Below are 9,288 nucleotides of genomic sequence, written 5' to 3'. Positions count from 1 at the left end.
GACCTCAAGCATCTTTCCATATGTCTATTGGCCATCTATATGTCCTCTTTGGAGAAATACCTATTCAGGTCTTCTGCCCGTTTTTTAATTGGATCGTTTGATTTTTGTTGTTGAGTTGTATGAGTTCTTTATAAATTTTGGATCATAACCCCTTGTCAGACATATTATCGGCAAATATCTTCTCCTGTTCAGTAGGTTGTCTTTTCATTTTGTCTATGGTTTCCTTGGTTGTGCAAAAACTTTTTATTTTGATATAGTCCCATTTGTTTATTTTTTTCTCTTGTTTCCCTTGTCCAAGGAGACATATCAGAAAAAAAAAAAAAAGTTACTAATAGCAATATCAGAGAGTTTACTACCTATGTTTTCTTCTAGAAGTTTTATGGTTTGGAGTATTACTTTTAAGTCTTTAATCCATTTTGAGTTTATTCTCATATATGGTGTAAGAAGATAGTCCAGTTTCATTTTTTTACATGTATCTGTCCAGTTTTCACAGCACCATTTGTTGAAGAGACTGTCTTTACCCCATTGTATATTCTTTCCTCCTTTGTCATAGATTAAATGACCATGTAGGCATGGATTTAATTCTGGGCTCTCTATTCTGTTCCATTGATTTATGTGTCTGTTTTTATGCCAGTAGCATGCTGTTTTGATTACTATAGCCTTGTAGTATAGTTTGATATAAGGTATTGTGATACCTCCAACTTTGTTCTTCTTTCTCAAGATTTCTGTGGCTATTTGGGATCTTTTATGGTTCTATATAAATTTTTGGATTATTTATTCTAGTTCTCTGAAAAATGCCATTGGTATTTTGATAGAGATTGCACTGAATTTATAGATTGCTTTGGATAGTATGGCCATTTTAACAATGTTGATTCTTCCTATCCACGAGCATGGTTTATGCTTCTATGTATTTGTATCTTCAGTTTATTTTTTCAGTGACATAATTTTCTGAGACCAGATCTTTTACCTCCTTGGTTAATTTGATTACTAGATATTTTATTATTTTTGATGCAATTATAAATGAGATTGTTTTCTTATTTTCTCTCTCTGATGGTTCATTGGTGTGAAAAAATGCAACCGACTTCTGCATATTAATTTTGTACCCTGCTACTTTACTGAATTCATTTATCAGTTCTAACAGTTTTTTGGTGGATTCTTTAGGGTTCTCTAGATAGATTATAATGTAATTTGATTGCCTTTTACTTCTCTTTCTTGTCTGATTGCTGTAGCTAGAACTTCTAAGACTATGTTGAATATAAGTGGTGAAAGTGGGTATCCTTGTCTTGTTCTTGATCTTAAGGAAAACAATTTTAGCCTTTCCCCATTGAGTATGATGTTACCTGTAGGTTTGTCATATATGGTCTTTCTTATGTTGAAGTATGTTCCCTCTATTCCACTTTGCTGAGAGTTTTTATCACAAATGAATGCTGGATTTTGTCAAATGCTTTTTCTGCATCTATTGATACAACCATATGATTTTTATCTTTCAATTTGTTAATGTGGTGTATCACATTAATTGATTTGCAGCTATTAAATCAACCTTGCATCCCAGGAATAAATCCAACTTGATCATGATGTATAATATTTTTAATGTATTGCTGAATTCGGTTTGCTAATATTTTGTTGAGGATTTTTACATCAATGTTCATCAAGGAAGTTGGCCTATAGTTTTCTTTTTTGGTAATGTTTTTGTCTGGTTTTGGAATCAGGGTAATAATGGTGGCTTCATAAAAAGAGTTAGGAAGCCTTCCCTCCTCTTGAAATTTTTAGAATAGTTTGAGAAGAAGAGGTATTAATTCTTCTTTGAATGTTTAGTAAATTCACCTATGAAGCCATTTGGTCCAGGATCTTTGCCTTTTAGAAGTTTTTTGATTACTGATTTGGTTTCATTGGTGGTGATTGATCTGTTCAGATTTTCTGTTTCTTCTTGACTCAGTCTTGGGAGATTGTATGTTTCTAGGAATGTATCCATTTCTTTCAGATTGTCCAATTTGTTGGCATATGATTGCTCATGGTATTTTCTTATGATGCTTTGTATTTCTGGAGAGTTCATACTTACTTCTCCTCTTTCATTTCTGATTTTATTTATTTGGGCCCTCTTTTTTTCGTGATGAGTCTGATTAAAGGTTTATCAATTTTGTTTATCTTTTCAAGAATCAGTTCTTGGTTTTATTGATCTTTTGTCTTGTTTTTCTAAACTCTATTTTATTTATTTCCATTCTGATCTTTATTAATTGAGATTTTTCTTGTTTCTTGATGTTGGCCTGTATTGCTATGAATTTCCCTCTTAGGACTGCTTTCACTGTGTCCCATATATTTGAGGGACAGATTGCTCTTTTCTTGGGGCTAAAAAAAAATTAACTGGCCTCTTGGTTTTAAAAAGGCAAGATCTCAGGCTTCATCTAAAAGTGTAGGTTAAGTAAATTCAGGGTCAAACACAGTTACAAAATAATTATTAAGCATTTACCCTATGGACAAAGGCATATATCTGTACTTTCTGTACTTCATTTTTTTTTTTTTTTTTTTTATGTTAAAAGAATGGTAGTTTTTCTTTTGGTTCTGTTTTGTTACTCCTGATGAGTGGGAGGTAGAGGTTACATGGCCTTGGGCCCAGAGAGAGAAAAAAGATGGGAGAAGACCCCTGAGCTGAGTGAAAGCAGCATCACCCATCTTTGGTCCCTGCCCATATCTGGCAGCCACCAGGACCAAGGAGAAAGGGGCAGGGAAAGCGCTTCTTATGATTGTTATAAATAATGGCTGTGGGAACTCTGATACAGGAGGTATAATTTTAAGTTTTCCTTCTTGGTGCCACAATTTCCTAAGAATATCCTCAATATAATCCATTATGACAGTGGGGCCTTGGAGAGTAAGGAGACGACTGTATCTATGCTTAGGGCAAACTTCTATAAGGAGATTAGAGGGGTCCAAAGAAGCAAGGTTAGCTGGGAAGCAGGAGGGGAGAAGCCCACAACTGCAGCTCACAGAGGAGGTGACAAGCCACAACCACCACAGGTAAACACTCCTCAGAAGGCCTCAGGAAATTAGGACGGGGTGGGGCATCGCTGAGATTTCTTTTAGGTCAGGTGAGGGCTTAAGGTATCATACTAGAATAGTGAAGGGAAAAATGACTCCAAGAGTGCAGAGATGATGGATGGATGGATGGATGGATGGATGGATGGATGATGGCTGGCTGGATGGATGGATGGATGGATGGATGGATGGGTGGGTGGATGGATGGATGGATGATGGATAGATGGATGGATGGGTAGATGGGGGGATGCATGGTTCAAGGGGTAGTGGGTAGGTAGCTGGATAGGAGAAGAGATGGATGAAAGGGTAGATGAGTGGATAATTGGCCTTTATTACTCTTTGTACCTACAGATAAGTGGGCCTGAACAGAGTAACTGGCTAGCTGGATGTCTGAGTTATAAAGGAAATGGATAAACATATTGCCACTCTGGAACTCACTTCACTGCATAGAGTCATAAAAACGAAGCTTGTCTCTTCTGCTTCCTGGCCCTCTGCCTTGGCAGCCCCTGTCCCAGGCTGGTACATGGATGTGCCTCAATCAATCCAAAAGAGGAAATCTCCTAGTTAAAATATTCAACTGCAGTGGCTAAGAATGCATGCTGATTAGCCAAGCGCATCCCAGGCCCAGCTACTCCACTCACAGCAGCAGCCTGATTAGAGAAGGAGGCAGTTCAATCAGACAGGGCCTTGGCACTGCCAGCTGCTCACAGACTGGCCCTCCAGGGTGGATGTAGCTGTTGCTGACCTCCAGGAAGTCAGCCCTGCTCCCAGACTCTTGCCCACCTTTCTGATACCAAGATCCTATCAGCACCTCACAGTCTGCCAGGCTGGGGTCTCCTTGCTGACCACCTATCATTTTATCATTTAATCATCATAACACTTTGAAGCTGACATTATTACTATTCCCGTTTTATAGGTAATGAGACTGAGGCTCAGTAAAGTCAGGTAAGCCATAGACCTAGAATGTAAACTCAGGTCTAAGTCTACAGAGAGCCACTCCTTTGTGAGCTCATTTTGGCTTCCCCAAAGCAAAGGCCCCACAGAGCTCCATTCCTGGACCTGCCTGTAGCTTCTAAATATCCCATAAGACCCTCAGAACACAAGAACTGACCCTTCACTGTGCTCTACCACCTGACCTTGCAGCCCTGCCCTCCTCTTGCAGTCCCCACAGACAGAGCCAGGCACCTGGCCTCCTGGTTTCTCTGAGCTGGCGTCACTGGCTCTGAGGGACCCCCACCACCCCAACCTCTCTTCTTTGTCAGAGTCTAACAGGCTGCTGCAAAGTTCCCACTAACTTGGAACAAGAGAAAGTGTGGTTCAGTCTTGCTCTCGCCTCTCCCTGTTCTCCTGACTCCTCGCTGGGCCCACGGGATCCTCCATGTCCCCAGCTCCCTTCCCTCTCCTGTCCTGTCATCATTTCCCTACTACATCACTCTTGTGCCCAGCCACTACCTAATGCTACCCAGCTTTACCAGGCTGCTCACTCTGCAGCAATGCCATTCACTTTCTCCTCTTCTCCTCCCCATCCACCCAATAAATATCCACCCTTCTTTCAAGTTTCAACTTGAGTGTCATTTTCTTGGTGAAGACATTTTAGCTCCACAAACTCCACCCATCCCAAGACTAAAATAAGCATTCCTCCCTTGGGTCCTCATGGGTCCGACTGCTCTCAACAGAGGCCCAATAATACTTGAGTGTCCTCTTCTATTCTCATGTTTGGCTCCTTTGTCAGGTTGCCAGATTTTGAAGGTTTGGCCTCTGTCTTTCTATTTATTCCTCCAGCACCCAGCTCAGAGGAGGTACTTAGTAATATTTGATTAATCATCAAATGATTCTTGGAACAAAACACTTCCTGTCCAGCCTAGCACACTGCCAGGCACACTGCAGTGGATTAATAAGTGAATGTGGAACATGGGTGAGGACTGGAAAAAAAACAATTGTTCAGCATAGATTCACATATTGCAGAGTGGACATGAGCCTTGAATTGCCCTGCACCGAGACATTTTGAGAGCCTCCTTTGACTTGTTGACAAGCTACAGTAGGTTCAACATAGCTTGACAAGACTGTATTCTTGTCAGGTTGAACCCTGTATAGTTTGTGCTTATCTCCAGGTAAATGAGACAGTGAACTGTGACTATAAGGCCAATCAGATGAGATCTGATGACCAAAGTGCACCATAGATCTAGAAAGAGAGATCATTAAGCAACAGAATGAAAGCTCAAATCACTCCAAGGCAGACATTCTGGGATCTTCCATCCATTGAGCCAGTCCACAGGTCCAAGGCCAAGGCCAATGAATGACAAAGTAACCCCACATCTAGCACAAGAGTTTCCTCAGTGAAGTTTGTCTTCTAAGAACAGAGACTCGTTCGATTCTATTTGCATGTGTACTTCCTGCCCTTTGACAGACAGAGAATCATGAGAGTGAGAGCTCCATTCACTCTCTTCTTAGAACCATGGTAGTAGACCAAGAACATGGTTATAGGTGTGGTAAAAAAAAATAATAATAATAAAAAAATAAAAAAAAAAAATTCATTGCCAGTACTCTAAGAATGTTCTTTATGTAATCTTATTTCTCATGAAATAAAGATGAAAACATTTTTAGGTAACCCAGAGTATAAGACTGCCATTATGTTACCCTAAATCTCTCTCTCTTTTAATGTAAAACATTAAATTCCACTAGGAAATTTTCTTCTCTTCTTATATTCCTTGGTCCTTCCTCTTAAGATCCAGATGCCCCTGAGAAAATGTGTTTAATTGACCCTTTATCCCAGGAATCCTCCTTTTGTTAATCTAGACAAATAAAATAATCTAAAAGATGGAAAGTCTTTTTTTAAAAAATTTTTAATTTTTTATTTTTTTAGGTGAAGCAACCCTTAGTTGACCTCAAAGATTGCAAGGACCTTGTTAGCTTACAATCCCTTATTTTTTATGCCTACAGCACCTGGTCTTCCTAGGTGGTCTCCCATCCAAGTACTACTATCCAGGCCCAATCCTGCTTAGCTTCCAAGATCAGACGAGATCGGGCTTGTTCGGAGTAGCATGGCCATAGACTGGAAAGCCTTTTGTACAAAGATGTCCATCACAGTGTTTTATATAATAGCGAAATATTAACATAACTGGAGATCTAAAAACAGGGGAAAAGTTAAATAAATGATAGTGCAACAAGTCTGTGAGATATCATATGGTCAGTGACAATGATGGTTAGACGACAATGTCAGGTCAGTTCCATAAATATGTGTAAATTAGGTGTCATATACCAGGCACTGAAATGGGGGCATCTAGCTGAGAATAGAAATATAAGTAATATAAAGGCCCCTAAAAGAAGCTCACAAACTATTTTCAGGATGTAGTAAGAGAAAATGTTTACACATATTCAATTTTAAAAAAGCAAAATATGATGTATGTTGGGAAATAGTTTTTCACATATATCCAGTATGTTCTCTACACCATTGTATTTCTCTCAACAATCCCATTAACACAATCCAAGTTTCCATCGCCCCATTGTGAGACTCTGCTTCATTCTCCCCTCCTGGATTAGGAATAATCCCACTTCCAGGCTATTCACATATATCATTTAGTCTTGGCCATTCCTCCTCATCATCAGTCACCTTGAACTGGTGTTTTACTGTTTGTCATAGCCAGAGACTCACTCAAAACATACTCAGGAAGTCCTAGCCTGAACAACTCTGCTCACCATTGCTGCTTACTCAAGCATTGTCCCCAGGGCCATCCAAGGAGAAACAGAGAACTAGGTGGTTGCAGCCTCACAGATTACTGTTAGAAGCAGGTAGTTTTACAGGGTGTCACACAGACATCTGTGGCTATGACAGCACTTTAGATAGACATCACTAAGAAATCTGGTGATGGCCCGGCCTGGGGGTGGTGTGTGGTTGGGGACTGGGAGAATGGGGTGAAGGGTTAAAGAAATACAAATTAGTAGTTTTTTGTTTTTTTTTTTTTAATGCCTATAGCACCTAGTATTCCTAGGTGGTCTCCCATCCAAGTGCTAACCAGGCCTGACCCTGCTTAGCTCCCAAGATCAGACAAGATTGGGCATGTTCAGGGTGGCATAGCCGTAGACTACAAATTAGTAGTTGATAGATGGTCATAGAGATGGGGAGCACAGCATAGGGAATGCAGTCAGCATTAATGTAATGGCGAGGTGGAGAGCCAGAGGAGAGAAAAAGCAATCAGGGGGATCGTTTTATAAACTATATAATTGTCTAACCAATGTACTATATACTTGAAACTAATAATAAAATAATTTTTTAAAAAAATTATGGAAAGAAAAAAAAAAGGGAGAAAAATGAAACAGTGGCCCTCTTACCTGTGGTTGGCACTGACTTGGCCCTGAGCTCTTTACTTGCAGAATCAGTGATCCCAGAGAATATCCTTGGGGCTAAGCTGGGTGGTCAAGGGAGGCTACTGACCCAGCCTCACACCATGCCCCATCGACCTATCACCAGGGCTGTATTGGCTCCACTGTGGAGATACCCCTCTCCCTGTGGTGTCCCTGGAAATGCCCCTTTGTTCCATAGTAACATAACCTCTGTATTTTTGTATCCCAAATAAAAACTACATTTCTTATGCTCTATTGCAGGTAGGTAGGCCCTGAGACTAAGCTCTGGCTAATGAGTTGTAAACAGAAGGGTAACAACTTCCTTAAATCATTTTTTAAAAGTAACTGGGGTGTACCCTTCCCCCTCTGTCCTCACCATTTCCTCCATCCTGCTGCCTGCAAAGCAGACATGCTGTCTAGAGCTCTAGTTATTATCTTGGATCATTCGAATGAGAACCACGTTCTAGATATGAAAAAGCATGAGCTGGAAGGAGAAATGTTTTATCAGCCATGCATTGCTTACTTCCGGGTTTGTAAATGAGAGTGAAATAACAATTTCTTTCTCCTCTTCCTTCTTATTTTTTAAAGCTATTGCTTGTTTGAGTCTCTGTTACTCGCAGCAGAACCAATCCAGGGTCCCTTTCCTGCCCACTAATCTTAGGTGGTTTCATTTCCAGCAGCCTGGAAATGAAACCTGGGCAGATTCTCCATCCTCTCTTCCTCTCTCAATAGGCCCCATGGTCTTTATGCAGATTTCTCCACAACCATGTTGATAAGCTTTGAAGACCACATATCCAAGAAACGTGTGAGATGTAACCTTTGTCAAGCCAAAAACGTGTGTTATAAACAAACTATTGAATATGGTAATAGGGATTAACTCTTAGTCATAAAACTATGGGTAAATTTACTTTTTTTCCCTTTACTATATGTTCTTGTTTTCTTCAATGAGCATTTATTACTCTTAACCAGAAAAAGTAAACAGCCTACTGAAAAGTCATCTGATATGTCTCAAATCATAAAATGCAGAAATGCCTCTGAGGACAACTCAAAAGCCTGCGAGACAGTTGGTACTGCCAGAGTGGGCAAAGAAAGGAGAGATGACCCTCATAAGGTACCCTGCATGGAAAATGTATTCGGTCGGTCACCATGCTAAGTGACTTGCATGTGCTATCTCTAGTCCTCATAAACCCCAAAGGCAGCTACTATCTCCAAGTCGTAGATAAGAAAACTGAAGCTCAGAAAAATTAAACATCTTCCTCAGGGTTACACAGCTGATTGGTAGAGCAATTTCCATTCAGGTCTCCCAGCTAAGAAGCTTATACCATATGAAGCTATTTTGTGTACCTGGATTTTGGAGTAACAGGACCTACCACATCATCCTTTTAATAACTAGGACTCTTGGTTACAAACAAAAGAAACTCCAACACAAACCAGAGTAAGACAAGAAATTAACTGGCTTGCAAAACTGAAAAATCTGAGGAGAATTTCAGCTACAGCTTGACTTTTCAGTTACTTCTAACAGAAATTTTATTTGGCAATTCAAGTCAGTGAGCATTTATTAAGCACCAAGTATATGTCACAGACAGCTGGGCTGGGACTGCAGCGCTGGAGGTGACCCAGATCCTGCTCACAGCCCAGTGGATGGGACAGGACTATGAACCAATGTTTTCAGTGTTATGCAGACAATACTTATCAGCTTCCTAGGGTTTGTGGAGCTCACACCACACAGCAGAGCTGTTTTTTTCTCAGTTTTTCAGCCCTCATCTCCTTACATTTCTCATAGTATCAGCAGCCTGGGCACCAGCTTTAAACTACAGGCTTTCCAAAGAAGGAAAACACATAGCTTTTCCCCAGAATTCTCAGCAAAATTGTCTTTTATCTCATTGGCTCTGAGAGTGAGGTGCACACCTGAACCAA

The 9,288-nt window shown here is 40.3% G+C and overlaps 2 pseudogenes; both read right to left on the bottom strand.

Annotated features, from left to right (window-relative positions):
* Window positions 1-5,961: 5,961 nt before the first annotated feature.
* LOC112479418 lies at window positions 5,962-6,083 on the bottom strand (annotated as a pseudogene).
* A 911-nt stretch (window positions 6,084-6,994) lies between these two features.
* Window positions 6,995-7,113, bottom strand: LOC112479421 (annotated as a pseudogene).
* Window positions 7,114-9,288: the final 2,175 nt, after the last annotated feature.

Source organism: Pteropus alecto, unplaced genomic scaffold (genome assembly GCF_000325575.1).
Source record: "Pteropus alecto unplaced genomic scaffold, ASM32557v1 scaffold120, whole genome shotgun sequence".
Taxonomy (NCBI): domain Eukaryota; kingdom Metazoa; phylum Chordata; class Mammalia; order Chiroptera; family Pteropodidae; genus Pteropus; species Pteropus alecto.
This window is presented reverse-complemented; position numbering and strand designations above follow the sequence as displayed.